Source organism: Mastomys coucha, unplaced genomic scaffold, assembly GCF_008632895.1.
Source record: "Mastomys coucha isolate ucsf_1 unplaced genomic scaffold, UCSF_Mcou_1 pScaffold13, whole genome shotgun sequence".
Classification (NCBI taxonomy): domain Eukaryota; kingdom Metazoa; phylum Chordata; class Mammalia; order Rodentia; family Muridae; genus Mastomys; species Mastomys coucha.
The window spans coordinates 45,476,504-45,493,928 of NW_022196895.1; the positions used below are offsets into that span (position 1 = coordinate 45,476,504).

At 41.1% G+C, this 17,425-nt stretch overlaps 1 long non-coding RNA gene across 1 annotated transcript in view; it reads right to left on the reverse strand.

The window, feature by feature from the left end:
- Window positions 1-1,181: 1,181 nt before the first annotated feature.
- Window positions 1,182-17,425, reverse strand: part of LOC116087638 — a 17,276-nt gene continuing 1,032 nt past the window's right edge. The window contains exons 2-3 of the long non-coding RNA XR_004117532.1: window positions 2,478-2,625; window positions 1,182-1,934 (exon numbers count right to left, since the gene is read on the reverse strand). This is a non-coding gene — a long non-coding RNA (uncharacterized LOC116087638). The remainder of the gene's footprint in view (window positions 1,935-2,477; window positions 2,626-17,425) is intronic.

Sequence of the window (17,425 nt, forward strand, 5' to 3'; positions counted from 1 at the left end):
AGAGATGCCTAAAACAGATGTGTTGTCAGACAGCAATATTACAAAAAGAATTTCTTTAAACTATAAGTCACAAGAGAAAAAGTCAATATATTTGTCTAATTTAAAAATTGATACCTTTGGTTCTCATAAAGTTTCATTAATAAAATAAAAGTAAAATATGCAAACTGAAATAAAATTGAGGCATAGAGAACTGACCAGAGACTCCAATCTATAATATATAGATAGCATCTACACAGAAACTAGAAAAATACAAAGAAGGCTGGCCACAGGAGTACCTGAAAAGATCCTCAACCTTACATAGTGCAAATTGGTGCCAAAAGTCCTATCCAAATTGGTATAAGCAAAACGAGCAACATTGACAGTAAGGATGTGAAACAATACAAAATTAATGGTGCCGGTGAGAATATAAAATTGTGTAGTTGCTTTCTAAAACAATTTAGTATCTGTTAATGTACACCTGCTCTGTATATGTAGACCCCTTACCCAGCCATATCCTCCTACATATCTCCATACAGTTCACTGATACCTAGCTACAGCTAGTGGCCAAATACTGTGATTTATAATAACAGTATTTGTAATGTGTACAACAGTATTTATTGCTCGTAGAGTAGAAGACAGACTACATATTTTTTTTCTCTCTCCCTCTTTTTCGGAAGGTGAGAATGGTCAGCACATCCAGGGTGCAGGTGGATGAGCCTCATCCTTTCCCAGGATTATCATATGTCCCCTGTCAGGCAAGTATTAGACTATAGAATGTAGAATGTAGAATGTAGAATGTAAAATGTAGAACACCTCACAGAAGTAGAACATAACAAAAGATAGCCCAATAACCTGGAGAAAACTTAGAAAAACCACAAAACTCAAATTATAAGTCAAGAAGACCACCCAGAATATTAGTAGTCACATATAAATTCAAAAATGTAAAAAACAAACAAAAATTCTTACATATTCAAATAAAATGAGAGAATAATAAACACAAGATCAAACAGAAGGCAAGCAAAAGAGAACTAGGTCCTTGGACCAGTCTTCAAAGCTACTAAAAATATTCTATATTTATACCAGATAGGTCCCACCCCCACATTTTCTATAGTGCCACCTTTAATATCGCCTACATATATTGCAGTATCCCTTCATACCCATTCAGTAGTCAACACAATTATTTTAGTGAATTTCTGTTTTTCTATTTGCATGTAACAATGCTTTAATATTGTCTGGTGATAATAGCAATTTCATAATGTGAAAACTACTAACAACATGTATGAAGCATGACTATATAAGAGCACACATCTAAGATTGTATGTGTTATAATAGCAGTAGTAGTTATATATAACATGTTCCATCATTTGTTATGATTTGACATAAAGCAGGATAGCTCTGATCAGGCTGAAGTGTGACCATTGAGAAACTAAAGACCTACAATCTCAACAGACAGCAGGTATACTGAGTCCTAGAACATGTAGAGGCTTTGGCATCAAGAGAGGGTAATAGAACAAAGACACGTTTATAATTCCAGGCTGAGAAAAGCTCAACAGACAGATTTGGAGCCTGGGAAGTTTATAGGAGTGACCTTGCTACATAAAGGACATCAGATCTGCTACGGAGGCAGACGTGAACATCCCAGAGTAAGATGAAGTCATCTACCAAGTTAGGTGAAGGAAGAGGCTCAGCCAGGAAGATGTTCTGAGCTCCTCTCTGGAGCTCCTGAATGGAAGATGTTCTGAGCTCCTCTCCAGAGCTCCTGGATGGAAGATGTTCTGAGCTCCTCTCCAGAGCTCCTGGATGGAAGATGTTCTGAGCTCCTCTCCGGAGCTCCTGGATGGAAGATGTTCTGAGCTCCTCTCCGGAGCTCCTGGATGGAAGATATTCTGAGCTCCTCTCCAGAGCTCCTGGATGTTAGTTGCCTGTTGCACTTTAAATCGTTGCCTTTTGTAGAGCTGTGTGAGAACAGAAAGTAGAAAGAAAAAAAACATTAAAAGAACTTATATTGGAAGGCTATAATCTAAAAAAAATAAAATAAAATCCAGACATGACACCAGCAACCTTGCCCACAAGTATATTCTGATTGGTCAGAAAAGTAGTCAATCAATCAATCAGACATGGAATAGTCTATTAATGAGAATCAACTAAGAGACAAGCTTCAGGATGTGACTAGGAGGGGTTATCTTAATTAGGTTAGCTGAGGTCGAAAGACCTCAGGGCTGGGATCCCAGACTTAAAGACTAGGAGTAGGGACCTGAGCACTACCTTCTGCTTCTTCCTGCTTTCGGAATGTGGATGCAGCAGGGCCAACTGCTTCAAGCGCCCATTGCCACACCTTTCCCACCACAAAGAATCGCATCCTCGAACTGTGAGCCAAGTGCCTTCCTTGAATCGCTTTGTCAGAGCAATGGGTAAAGTAACTAAGAATGTCACCAGCACTTATAATTCTGATTTCTAATTTGAGTTGAAATCCAATGACGTGGAAAAACAGGCCCTACCTTGCAGATCCTGCAGGAACAGTGGAATCCCTGACTAGCTTGGATATGGCAGATTTTCTGTTGCTTACTCCACCCAGGCAGGTGGCCCCACTCAGGAACTCTTACCCAACATCTAGGTTGGCTCTTGACTTTTATATCTTGTTTTCATCTGTAAGAAAACAAATTGGTGTCAGGCGGTGGTGGCGCACGCACTTGGGAGGCAGAGGCAGGTGGATTTCTGAGTTCCAGGCCAGCCTGGTCTACAGAGTGAGTTCCAGGACAGCCAGGGCTATACAGAGAAACCCTGTCTCTGAAGAAAAAAAAAGAAAAGAAAAGAAAACAAAACAAAACAAATTGATCTAAGGCTACACATAGAGTGGTGAACCCCCTGAGTTAAGTTTATAGGAAGTGGATAGAAGGTAATGTTCACTCTAAAAATAGAAGTGAGAAGTAATTCCAATTTTTTAGAATCATCTGATAATCTCAATTTTATGGGCACACATTTATTATTTCTGAAGCAATTTGATTACATAAAAGTTCTATTTTGTGAGGTTCAATGACCCCTCTAAATATTTCATCTTTCCTATTATTTTTCCTGACCTTCCTAACATCTGAACTGAGTCAGCTCTTTAGGGAGCAGTTGTGGGTGACCACGAGCTGGTGACCAAGCACAAAAGAACATCAGAGGCAAAGGGTACTGCCAGTCCAGTCTAGAAAGCAGTCAGGAAAATTGAGCAGGGGTCTCAAAGCTACCACTGACCACAGCTGCAAACTAAGCAGAGATGTGGAAAGAAACATAGTTGCGTTTGTGTCTCCTAGATGCATAAATACGCCCAGCACTCATGGCCCCTGGAACAGGAGATAAACAGTCTCTTAGCAAGTATCAAATTGAATAAACCCACTGATGGCACAAGAGAAGACAAAAAAACATGAGAAGCAGGTGCGCACAACCAGGCCTTGTTAATCCTTATTCCTTTAGGTTGTACATCGGAAGAAACTTTTTGTGAATGGCCTAAGTCCTAAGAGAGCAACGTTGATCAGTTGTCTTTAGAAACAACTGTTGATTTGTTGATCTTTAGAAAGTCAAGATTTCCCCTTTCTAAAATAATCTCAGCTTTCCCACTGGGTCCCAGAGCCCCCTGAAGAGTAGTGTCATAAAACAGAAGAGAAGAGAACAAACTAAGATTCTTTATGGTTCTAATTAGGTAACTAGAGAAGTTGAAACTTTCAGTACTGATGCAAAGACGTATCATAGAATCCTGGCTTAGGAAAATACCAGGTTCCCATGGTGCTTCTGCTGCCCCCTGGTCCCTTCTTAAGTACAAAGCAGTATACTTTCATATACTATGGGATAACAAAAGAAAAGATGGAGTGGGAATATCATTGTCACTGCTTGACCATTTCCCCTGCACCGTTCATTTGAAAATGATGACATTAGGGACTGCAAGATAGGGCAGAACAGCAATAGCTATCAAGAGATTTGTAATCTAGATGTTAAATAACCAAACGATTTTTTTATTTTTCTTTTCTTTTTTTTCTTTTTTTCAAGACAGGGTTTCTCTGTGTAGCCTTGGCTGTCCTGGAACTCACTCTGTAGACCAGGCTGGCCTCGAACTCAGAAATCCACCTGCCTCTGCCTCCCAAGTGCTGGGATTAAAGGCGTGTGCCACCCCCGACCAGCTTAACCAAATGATCTTGAACAAGTCACTTCAACCTCCTAACTTGAGCGTAAGCATCTAACAAGTGAGAGTAAGGGGAACTGAACAACCTAACTCCTTAGAGGTGAAGGAACCAATAAGACCCAGCACAAGCACACATTTTTACAGGCTGTAGATGCTTTCCCACGCAGAAGAGTCCGGTGAGTGGAAAGTTCCATACATGCACTGCTCTTATGCCTGAATCACTCTAGCTGCTTGGCAGGAAAGCCTGCAACAGGCACAGAAAAAGAATGACAGCATCCGTTGTCCCAGGGAGAGTCGTAGCCATAGCACAGGCAACACTCAAACTCCGGGTGATCCACTTTTAAAGGAGCAAAAGGGAAGGTCACGTCTCATGAGGTAGCTGGCCATGGCTGGCCCTCTGCATGCTAAGCATTAGTAACTCAGAACAAGAGAGGCCTCCTCTTGCCCATCTCCTACGACATAAACCCCTGCACATGCCTGCTTATGCACACCTACTGAATGACATGAGAAGTACTTCTAAAATGAATTATTAGTTCTAGTGCCCTGAATTAGCTCTCTCGCAGAGCATTTTTTTCTTTTTTTTATTAGATATTTTCTTTATTTACATGTAAATTTCTCCTAGTTTTTCCTCCAAAAAACAAAGAAACAAACAAAAACAACAAAAACAAACCCCTGTTGCCTCCCCCCTCCCCATGCCTGCCACCCCACCCTCTCCCACTTATTGGCCCTGGCATTCCCCTACACTGGGGCACAGAACTTTCACAGGGCCAAGCTCTTCTCCTCCTATTGATGATCAAATTGCAATCCTCTACTATACACATGCTGCCAGAACAATCAGACCCCTCCATGTGCAGTCCTTGGTTGGTGGTTGAGACCCTGGGAGCCCAGAAGTTTGGAATACAAGAAGAACTACCCACAAACCACAAGGAACTCAAGAAGAAGGAAGACCAAATGGTGGACAGTGCATTCCTTCTTAAAAGGGGGAACCAAATACCCATGGAAGGAGTTGCAGAGATTAACTATGGAGCAGAGACTGAAGGAAGGGCAAGCCAGCCTAAATATAGCCTGTATAGCTATCTCCTGAGAGGCTCTGACAGTACCTGACTAATACAGATGTAGAGGCTCACAGACATCTATTGATCTGAGTACAGGGTCCCCAGTGAAGGAGTTAGAGAAAGGACCAATGGAGCTGAGGGGTTTGCAGCCCCTTAGGACGAACAACTATGAACTAACTAGTACTCGCAGAGCATTTTTAAAAACACTGCAATCTGAAGCTGGGTATGAAATGAATGGCAATGGAACGTCCTGTCTGAAACCCAGTGCAGAACAGTTCAGAAGGCTTGGGATGCAGCCTCTAGCCAGACTGCACCCTAAAAGGAATCACTCGTTGAAACGACCAAGAGGATTTTACAAAGGTGCTTGCCAGTCCGATGCTGACTTTGAAGGTATGATGTGCTTTTGGCAAGTGTGGAAATGTCAAATGATCTTTATTCTCGGGTCTCTGTTGCATCTGGTAACTTAACTTTTGAATATTCTCCTAATACTTGAAAGATCACACATAAAATACGTATGCTATAAAGTGTGATATCAAAGAGGCCCACCTCAGTCTGCCAACTGAAAAACCCAAACCTGTTTTAGCAATGCAAATAGAACAAAATTGATCTTAAGGTGCCTAAAGGCATCATTCCTGATAGAGGATACAAGGTATCTTTTATCCTCTTTATCCCTTTATAACCTTCCAGTGATAAAACATACAAGTGAAGAAAATTTAAATCAAAGGGAAGCTTCTCTGCTTGGTTGTATTGAGGCACTAGTAACAAACACATTGACAAGATATCCTTGGAAGGGAAACCATAGCAGATGAAATGTTTGCTACTTTCATATATTAAGAAAAAAAAAGTAAATTATTAACAGAGAATACAGACCTAAAATCTGGCACCTTCATGTTTCAATAACATGAACTTAGATTCGGCCTAGAAATAGGTAACTCACTCAATCGTTTTTACTTTATTTGATTTAGTGTATAGCGTACTTTCTAAAAGCAGCCCTGATATAGCTTGCACACTTCGATGATTTACAGATAGATAAATCTGAGACACGCTCCCTCACTCTGAGTTCACGAAGTCTGCTGTCAACCATAGGAAGCTCCATTCTTGGGGGTGTTTACATGAAGCCCTCTGCATCCTATGCTCTGCTCTCGGTGGTTCTATTCTGTGGCTCAGCTGTGTCTTGTGTCCTGACTTTTACCATGAAGTTCTTCTCTCTGACCTCCTGGAGACGGCGCTTCTGTGCCACGGCAAACCCAGAACAGAGCAGGCAAATGTCGAGCTGTGTGACCTGGAAGAGATTTATCATCCTCCAACCTTCCAAGTTCCTCAGCAGAAGCATCAGGGAAGTGAACTGGATAAACTCCAAAGGCCATCCCATTCAAAATGATCTACGATTCTGAAGGGTTTGTGCTTCTCTTGAGAGTGGAGGGTCGGGGATTGGGGGGTGGGGGGAGACGCTCAACCACATCACTGCCTTACATTCCAGTTTCTACTGGGCTAATCTTTACTTTCCCAGATTCTAAGGTATTTATGGATTCTTTTTAGGATTAAAAGTTCATATCCCTCCAACTTGGATCAATATCTAAACAGAAAGGAGAGTAAAGCAAAACTCCTAAGTCATTCAACTTCCTGCCCCTGAAGAGAATCAACGTCGCTCTCCTTCATGTGAGACGTCTACTTGGGCGACTCCCCAGCCTCTCCGTGCAGCACAAGCATGTTACATGATGCCTTGTATTAGAAAATAGCTAATTAATTCCGCCCTCCAGACCCTTTTATCTTCATTATTTTCATCCGAAGAAACAGGTTCTTGAGTACACTCTTAGGGGTGTTGTGACTGTGAAATGAACCCTCCCCCTGCTCCCACGGATTCACAGGTAGGTATGAGCACTTGCTTGACAGTTGGTGGCGCCGTGTGAAAACTTTGGGAGGTGAAACCTGGCTGAGGAAAGGTATCGCTGGCACACTCAAGCTCTAGGGTCCTCTCCTCCTTCAGGATGTGGATAAAAATGTGACAACTGTTCGCTGGCTTCCAGTCCCACCCCAGGCTCCTGCTGCCAAGCTGTCCCCACCATAAGGGAGTGAGTCTCTCTAGAACTTTAAGACAAAAGTTGACCCTTCCTTCACTAAATTACTCTTGGTCATAGTATTCTATCACAGCAGCAGAAAGGTAACTAATACTGATGTCAAACCTTTGTTGTAACAAATACCATTAAACAGGCTTCAGATGTAGCAAGACAGGTACTAGTCAGCATTTGCAAGACGTTTTTCTTAAAGAAGTTCTACCACATTACTTAGGAGTGATGCATTATCCCAAGGAAATTCTAATGTCTTCCTCCTCTTTTATAGATCTCCTCCTCGCCTCAGGTAAGAATCTTAGGACCTACAGCAGAAGAAGGAGGCAGACCTAGACACCCACACGGTCCTGAGGTTATACTGTCGTTATATCTGAATAACTTTTCTTCCAACTATGAAAATATCAGTGCAGTTCAAATAATGTTGAACCATACTTCTTCCTCATTTAGTGATCATTGTTAAAAGAGGATGTTTTAGTTAGTGTTCTCCATTGCTGTGAAGAGACACGATGATCAAGGCAACTCTTAGGAAGAACAACTGGGGCTAGCTTACGGGTTCTGAGACTCTGTCCATTGTCATCATGGCGAAAAGCATGGCAGTGTGCAAGCAGGCATGGCACTGAAGGAACTGAGAGTTCGACATCTTGTTCGGAAGACAGCTAGGAGAAGACTAGAATCATCAGGCAGCTAGAGGGAAACGCTGTCAAAGACCACCCCCACAGTGACACACTTCCCCCAACAAGCCCACACCTCCTAATAGTACCACTCCCTAGGCCAAGCATATTTAAACCACCAGAGAGGACTAATATAGAATAAAAGCAAGTTTCTTCACAGCCAGATTCACCATAGCCCTACAATGGGGAAAAAAGTCTTAAATGAGAAATCCATAAAACTCTGAAAGGCAATTTAAATCACTACTGGGTCACTCTATGTAGTACAGAGCAGTTTAACCTTTTCTTGACCTTCATCCATGTGTTTGTAGTGGGGGCCCTCATCATGCAGCAAGCTGCCGTTCACCCTCCCCCATACCACTCTGGCCCACCTTTTTGCCCTCCCTTCCTTCCTTCCTCTACAATCCGCTAGGATTCAACCTAAACTGATTCTTCTCTGCCACTTGTCCAGGTTTTTCTAAGCTAAACCCCTTTTCTACTATTAATTCTTTATCCTTTCCAATGCAAAGCAGGTCTCAATTTAACCTTTGTTGGGGGGGGCGCTCTTTTAATTTTCAGTTCTATCCATGATACTTCTAAGCAAAGCCTGGGACCATCACTAACCCTGATAGCGAAAGATCCTTTCTGTTTAGAAGCCGAGGATGGGGAGAGCTGTGTATATCTGCAAGCCGTGAAAGAACTCAGCATTATTCTCACCCTTTCTATTCATGCTCCTGTGTAGCTGATACTTGACACCAACTGATGATTCCAAGAAAATGCACTTGCAGTGGTTTCAGCTGCTGCCGCTGATGTCTACAAGGGACCAAAGGTTTCTATGGACAGACTCAGCATTCCAGATAATGTGGTGACAGCAGAATTCAGAGTCACAGAAGCTTCTTGAACTCTGGAGTCCTCTTATAACTTAAACTCTTTAAAGCAGTTGACAAGAGGCAGCCTTCTACCCCTCTTTCTCCAACTCCTTTCAAATGATCGTATATAAAATCTTTCACAGTTGAAATATCTAGCTAGAACGGTTTCCGTGTCTTGTCCTGAACTGACATATATTATTAGGAGGTTAGAGACAAAGAAAGACAAAAGCCAAAGGCAAGAGGAGTAGAGACTGTTTGCAGGTACCTTTGGTATATACAGAGAAAATTGTAACACAATAAAATTGGATTTCATCATCCTGAAGGTGGAAATGAAAACCACAGTAAAAACTAATGCACATTAAGATGTCCAAGTGTTCAAAAAAAAATAGATACCATAGATGAGTATGTGGGAAAACCTCTTATACCTAGAATATTGGTGTGATGCAAATGGAGTAGCTACTTTGAAAAACAATTTGGCAGTTTCTCAAAATACGATGGTGGTGTTTTGAATGAGAATGACTCCCATAGGCCCCTGTGTTTGAATACTTGGTACCCAGTTCGTAGAACTGTTTGGAAGTAATTAGGAGGTTCTGCCTTATTGAAGGAGGAGTATCACCAGGGCAGGCTTTGAAGTTTTGAAATCCCACGCCATTTCCAGTTAACTCTCTCTGATCCCTGCTTGAGGATCAAGTTGTAAGGTCTTAACTGCTGCTCCAGGGCCTATTTGCCTGTTTCGCTCCTTGCCTGGCTGCTTGGCTGCTGCCATCTTCCCTGCCACGATGATCATGGACTCACCCTCTAAAACTATAAGTCCTCAATGAACTTGTTCTTCTATAGGTTGCTTTGGTCATGGTGTCTTATCATAGCAAATAGCAAAGTAACTAAGGCAATCATCATCAAATTGGCAGATGACCTAGAAATCCCACTCATGCATGGGGGGGGGTTGTATTCAAGAGAGTGAAGATACATGATCATACAAAAGTAGGTACAAAAATGTTCATAGCAAGAGTAATGATAATAGCCAACGTATAGAAATGCAAATGCCCATCAAGTGGTAACTGGGCAAGTCCAATGTGCTAGGCCTGTACAGTACTATACTATTTGGCAATAAAAGTAAACGAGATGCTTATACAACATGAATAGACCTGAAACATTATGCAAACTGAAAGAGGTCAGTCACAAATGGCCACAGATTGTGGGATTCGGTTTAAATGAACTATCCCCCATAGACAAATGCTTAATAACAAAAGCACATGAGTGGTTGCTTAGAAGCATGGGATAGAGGAATTTGGGAAATTCTGGATAGAGAATAAGGAAAAACAAAGACACACTCCTAGGCTGATGCATACCCTGTGATGTGCTAAAGCTGTTAGTTGTATATTCTCAATGAGGGAATTGTATGATACCAATAATATTTCAAGATGCCTGACTCTTTAAGGATGAAAACAACTCGAGGCCAATATTTTGGTCATGAGAAAGGAGGGGGAATATTGAAGCACAGGTTCAAAGGGCTAAAGGAAATAACTCATAATGGTCTGCAACAATTCTCCTGTTTCTAATGTTTCCAGAAAGTTGAAAATAAGGAATCCTGCACCTTAGGGCAAGACTACTCAGTCCTAATATGGTCTATTGTACCTTCTATATCAGTGACATAAGTTAGCTTTTCATCTCAAGATCTAGATGGGAAATTATTTGCTACCAAAGACTTGGATAGTAAATGCTAAAGGCACAAAACAACTGGATGAACTGATGGAAATACCACGATGTATCTTCTCTGAAACTTAAGCTCAGCTCCCATAGTGCAGTTAATTTTAATGTCAACTTGTCCCAAGCAAGAATCACATGAGAAGGGAGCTTCGCCTGAAGAGCTCGCTTGAATGTCATTGACTGATGTGGATGCGAAGGCCCATCTCGACTGTTGGCAGCACTTTCAGGTAGCACCACAGATACAAATCTTCATTGAGAAGGCAGATTATTCCTTTTTCTGGCTTGGACTTCACTCTTGCTACTCAGGTGGATTTGCAGTACTGTTGCTGATGCTGGTGATGGTTCCTTCACTGACAGCAACACCAGTGCTCACAAACTTTCATCATAGAATAGGGACCAGCAGCCCTTTAGAAATTTCCTAGACTCCTAACACCATATTCAGACTACTAAGGCACCTGTCCTAATAATCTGAGTAACTACCAGTTTCTCCCCCTCCACTGGCTCCAGTGAGAGATGGTTAATTTGGGAGAACACCAAATGCTGGGGCAGCCAGCCTCAAGGACTGAACAACTACAGGGTTCTCAACATCTTGGGACAGCTCAGCTGATTGGGCTATCATTATTATTTTAAATCCCATTTAATAAACTCCGAGATACATATTAGGAGTGATTCCAGAGAAACAGAATGATAAGGATGAGTTCCTCTAGTGGGATTAGTCATATTTGGATAATATGACTCTGGATAGAACCTACCATCACCAAAGGTTCCTCAGACAATATGTTAAGTACTGAAAATTCATGGAACTCAAAATCCCTCTGTCTCGGTCCCTAAGTGCTGGAATAATAGATGTGACCTACCATGCCTGGCCCAAGATACCTTAAGCATTTGCTATCTAATCTGACAAAAATGGAGGCCTACCATCCTGGCTTTCATGACAGAGAGGTAAGAATGCGTGGAGCATGGCAGTGATCAGAGGAACAGTTTCAATCTGTCACGGGGTAGCACAAACTGTCTCCTACAGTAGTGCTCCACTTAGTCATGCATTCTACAATTTAAATTTAGAAGTTTGGAAATTACATTAAAACCAAAATGGATCAAAGGGCCAGATGTTGCAGGCAGGATGACTGATCAAACAGTGCCTGCTCAATGGGAAGTAATTACTCAAACATTAGCTTTACAGTGTTTAAACAACCATTTCATTATATTTTTTCTACACTGATTAAGTTTTCTCGGCATTTCTAATGCATCATTACATCTGCCTCGCATTTAGATAACACACAGCATTGCTATCCATTAAAAAGTCCCTTTTCTCTTTCATCACCTTAATAAATTTGATTTGGCTTTATTTGCATAAAGCTTGATAAAGAGCGATTAGTTCTCTTGTGAATAGCATACCTGGAGATAGATCGAAGCATCTCATCTATCAGTTGACTAAAAAAAAGTTACTCTCAAAGAAATAAGTAGATCCCTAAGTTCAGCTACCAAAATAGAATGGCGACAAAAATTTGTCGCATAAATGTCACTATAGAATTACTTTCTTTCCAAGACGGGTGAGGAATAGATACTATAACCATGGAACTATCTAAAGCACTTTGTCTCTTGTTCCTAAATATATAGCCCAAGGAATTATAGTACGGAATAACATCAAGAATAAAAAACTCTCTTAGCCTGCACTTTCAATATTCACATTTGCCCTCAACACATACAGACTGGGGATGTTGTAGCTCCTGCTCAAGTAAATGGACTGTAAAGTAATCTTTGGAAGAGATTAGCTAAGATGAAAAGTGGTATGAGGGTATCAAATATGCCAGGCAATCACTTACAGAAACTAGAACTCTGCTACGTTCTCAGGGGAAACTTTTATAAGCATTAAAAACAAATGGAACTTGTTAGTGAAATGTTATGCGGTGACCTTGATCTTACCTTTTGAACTTAGGGTTTTGAGAATTGACACTCAAAACCATTGAACAAGTGTCCTTGGAGATGAGAAAAGGAGGTCATGAGTGTCTAAAGCAGAAGAGACTGTCAACAGGGGTCACTGAATATTTTCGAGAAACAGGCTGATAAGTGGGGGTAGAAAGGCAAGAACAACCCCCCTCATTTGACTCTCACAATAGAGTGGAGCGTTAGACACTCCCTTACGAGTTAGTAACTGGCCACAGAGTCTACACTGCTATTCATTCCCCTAAACACAAGCCCCCAGTTTTTGCTTTTGCCATGGGGGAAATACTGTGGATTATGAAACTTACTAAATCCAAATTCAAAGTCTTACATTCCAAAGCCATGAAGCTTTACCTCCTACACATTTCCCTCCTTTGTCTTCCCTCTCTTCTACTTCCTCTGTGATAGAAAACATCGTGGAATGAGTCTCGGTCCACTCCTCACTTCTGAGTGCCATGTCACCCATCCTACTTCATCCCCGTGCTGGCTGAACAACACGTGAATCATACACTAGTGCCTCCATCTCTGCCAAGCTCATGGACACTGATGGTAAAGGAATCAAAAAGCAACCTTGATGTTCTTTAAAAAAATGAACTCCATATGGAGATGAATTTGGCTCGAAAACTAGCCAACTAAATAACTCATTATGGACTCTTAAAGTTGTGAGAAGCCTAAAAAGTCATGGAGATGGTGTAATAATGTTTTCCTTCCTTTCCAGACAGAAGACCTAGGAATGCTATTAGCTTGCTATGGTTGATTGCCCCTTTAGTCCCAAGACTCTAGCTACTGTGTGATTAAAGGCTCTGATTTCATAAGTCATTTTCTTAACTCTCTTCTCCCTACTAGAATTATCCTTAGTTAAAAAAAAAAAAAAAAAAAAAAAAACCTTTTCTTTTTGGCAGTATGCTAGTGTTACATAAACTGCATTTGTTCTTGTTGAAATTATCTAGTTCACAAAACCCTCATTGCAGCACAGTTGATGTCATCTACCTGTGAAGAGGAAATTAACAGGGACTGACTGGATGGTGCATTGAATGTTAATTCTCACTCAGGAAAGTCAGCCCTCCAAAAACACCTAGGATCAGAAGCCTTCCCAGAGCCTCTTTTACCTGCATGTAGCCACATTTTCAGAAACATTGTCTGATAATCAAGATCACCAACTGAATCCCTTTATCTGAATTTCACTTTACCTTTTTTTATTTTGAGTTTTACTGTTCTGTATGAATAAATTTTCAGTAACAATAATGATGGTGATAATAATAATAATAAGGAGGAGGAGGAGTACTAGTAGTAGTGGCTACTAACCAAAAATTTTATTTAGAATGTTAGGAACTAAGAATCTAGCTCAGTGGTGGAATACACAGCTAGCATGTGCAAGGTGCCAAGTTTAACCTTCATATTATAGACTAATAAATATACCAATTAAATAATTTATAGGCTTTAATTTAAACTCACATGGTATTTTAGTCAGATAGTAAGTGAAACACTAATTTGCTACCATTCAACATTACTTTCAAAGAAAATTTCAGGTGTTCCAGGCCAGTGGCCTATAAGCATTATTCTATCACCAATAGTATCAGTATTGCTTGAAAACTTACATTGTGAAGAATTAAAAGGCCTCAAAAGCGGGGCCCAGAAATCTGTGTTTTAAATCTATGATATGATCCAAGAGATTATGAAATAAGTCAGAATTTGAAAACCTGTTTTGAACTAGCCCCTTTCCGAAGTTTCACTGACTATTCAGGGGTTTCATACTAGGCATTGTTTACTGGGGGCCTATTGCAGACATCCATCTGCATGTATTGATTAGCATGGAGTTCTTCCAGAACTCATGGAAGAGAATGGGAACAGAGTGCCCAGTGGAGTGCCAGGCTTGGTGAAAAGAGTAATGACAGGCTTCTTAAAGAAACAACCAGATAGAGCAAGAAGACCAGTATGTAAGGCTAGACTGAGCAGCAGGCCTGAGTATTAATAGGATGTATGGGTCCTGTATCAGTCTGTAAGTGTGTGAGATCCATGGCATCCCTGAGGTTCTTTGTGAACAGAAATAGAAGGAAGGATCCAACCTTTAAGAACTGCTGGGGACCACTGGCTTTGGAAGGAGGGCAGTGACAGACAGCAGTGAGGCCAGCCTCCAAAAGCTGCAAAAACACCAGCAAGCACACAACAGAGAAGAGAGCTTGCTCATCTGGGAAGCTCTCCAAGAACATATAGAAGGAGAAAATGGGGATTGGGGTAGAACAATTAAAATGTAAAGTAAATCTAAAACTCCGAGCTACTTATTTGCCAAGTCACTGAGAGCAAGCTCATTGATTCTGAAACTCTCCTTCACAGAAGGTACCATTCTTCTGACTGGCAGGCGGAGCTCAGAAACATCAAGGATGTATATCATAGTATATTATTATGCATAGTATTACTATATTCAAATACATATTGCATGGGAGCAAGAAAAATTCACAGTGTTTCCCTCTCTTAGTTATCTGACGAAGACATACTGTTTTCCCCCAAGCAAAATGGCTTTGAAAGGCAGAGTGGACCACAGAGGTCTTTACATAATTTCTAATTATCCCCTGACAGCACCACAACAGCCACAGGGGATGCCTAAACACATAGTCCTCTTCCTCCCCTGAGCCACACGATCACCCAAGGTTGATCATTGTCCGGGGTCCTAATACTCTCTAATCTTTCCAGGCCATCCATCCTACCACCATCTACCCCAACTGTGTGTGTTTTTGCCAAAATGTCCTCACTTTCCACTGCTCTCCCAGCCCCTAAGTCATCCACTGAACCCTGTGTACAGTTCCCTGCAAACTCTTCTGTATACTCACCCTCTTGTTCCATCTGCAACTCTGTGATACTACAGGACACCACTTAAACTGCCTTCTCAAACAGTGGCTGCCTCCACTCCCACAAGACCACTTTATCCCTGAGTAGAAGCATTTGATGTCTATCTACATGTTAATGCAAATATCTTATGCATCTTCCTCTTCTCTGTTCCTGAGAAGTCTGTGACCCATAACACTATCACCAGACATCAGTTCTCTGCTGAGCACCATAGCGGTCATTTCTCTTCATTCAGAAAGGCTACAACATTCATTGATGGGATTTCTGACAGATGGTTTTTCCAACAACCTTGATGATCTCTGTATTCATGGATAGCAGGTTTCTATATCTTTCCCTAAGCCCTTACCTGTTTATTTTGTTTTCTTTTGTTGTTGGTTGGTGGTTGATTGGTTCATTGATTGGTTTTGTTTCACTTTGCTTTTTGGTTGGTTGGTTGGTTGGTTGGTTGGTTGGTTGGTTGGTTGGTTGGTTGTTGATGGGTTGGTTTGGTTTGGTTTTGCTTTTTGGTTGGTTGGTTGGCTGTTGATTGGTTGGTTTGGTTTGGTTTTGCTTTTTGGTTGATTGGTTGGTTGGTTGTCGATTGGTTGGTGTGATTTAATTATGCTTTTTGTTTGGCTGGTTGGTTTTGTTTTGTTTTTTCCATTCTTTATGCACTTTTCCACACCTTGCTGCCACATACCTTCAAACCCTTGATATGGTGTGTCCATTTTCTGTCACCACCTGTCCTTCCATAATGCTCATGTACCCAGTTCTAACTCTTCTTCCCCTGCAAGGAATTCCAGTCTATGGATGCAACTATATCTCTCACTGTCTATCACCCTAACATGTTCTCACATCCTTCTCACTAGAGTCCATGTCTTTAATTTCAATAATTCTGTGATGGGAAAAAAAAAAACAACTTATTTGCTCCCTTTCATAGCCTTGTGCATACCTAGCAAAAACAACCTTGGAACATTCCAACTTTTTACATGATGTATGGCCATTTCTCACATCTAATTACTTTAGGAGAAAATCATCCATGTCACCTCTCCCTTTCAATAATTGCCACAACTCCCAAATGGACCCCAAGTATTAACCAGAAACTTTGCCATAGTTCCCAAGAAAGCTGTCTACCTGCTATCAGAAATACTTCTTTTGTCCAACAAAATTTGCAACCTTCAGTGTAATAAAAAAATGCGATCACATTAAGACCACCTATATTTCCCTACTACCAGTCTACTAATGGTTTTCATCTATCCTCATCTGCTTTCCTTTCTGATGTAAGTGTGTGTGTGTGTGTGTGTGTGTGTGTGTGTGTGTGTGTATCCTGACCCCTAAGTTGTACAGACCCTACACAAGGCTACTCCATCCATAAACACATTGGATTTCATACTTTACTCCAAGTCAAGCATTTCACTCTCCATTTCCTTTTAAAAAGTTTGTTTAGTTTTCTTTTTTAAATTTTCCATTAAAACACAGATACTGTGTTTTTCATCTTAATGACACAATCCCTTATCCCAACCCTCACTCCAACATTTGCCCATTTCTCTCCTCACGTAACATATAAACTTCTGTAGCCTTCACTTCTCTGCTCCAATGAGGTTTTGCCCGCTACATCACAGGAACGGACTTCTGTGAGGTTAGGATCAGCCTTCACATTATGCCCTGATCTGCTTTCATTTTGGGACCTCTGTGAGACCTTTACCACAGTTGAATTCACTACAGACGTGAGGACACACAGTGATCAGTCAACGGCCCACCTGCATCTTCTCCCTCCATAGATGACCTTATATGAGGAGGCCTCCTACTATACTCTTTTGTTGTATGTAGAAAACACAATAATGTGTTAACTAAAAACTTTATTGTGGACTGGCATTTCTTTTCCTCAGAGTTATAACTCCTCAGCAGACTTTTAGTACCATGGCAGTACTGAGCACCACAGCAAGCTACTATCATGTGACTAGCATATATATGTATGTATACATATACATATGTGTGTGTGTATATATATATATATATACACATATATATACATATATGATATACATACATCTCCTGGACTGGAGAGATCATTCAGCTGTTAAGAGCAAATGCTGTTCTAATAGAGGACCTGAGTTCAAGTCCCAACACCCACACCAGGTGGCACACACACACACACACACACACACACACACAC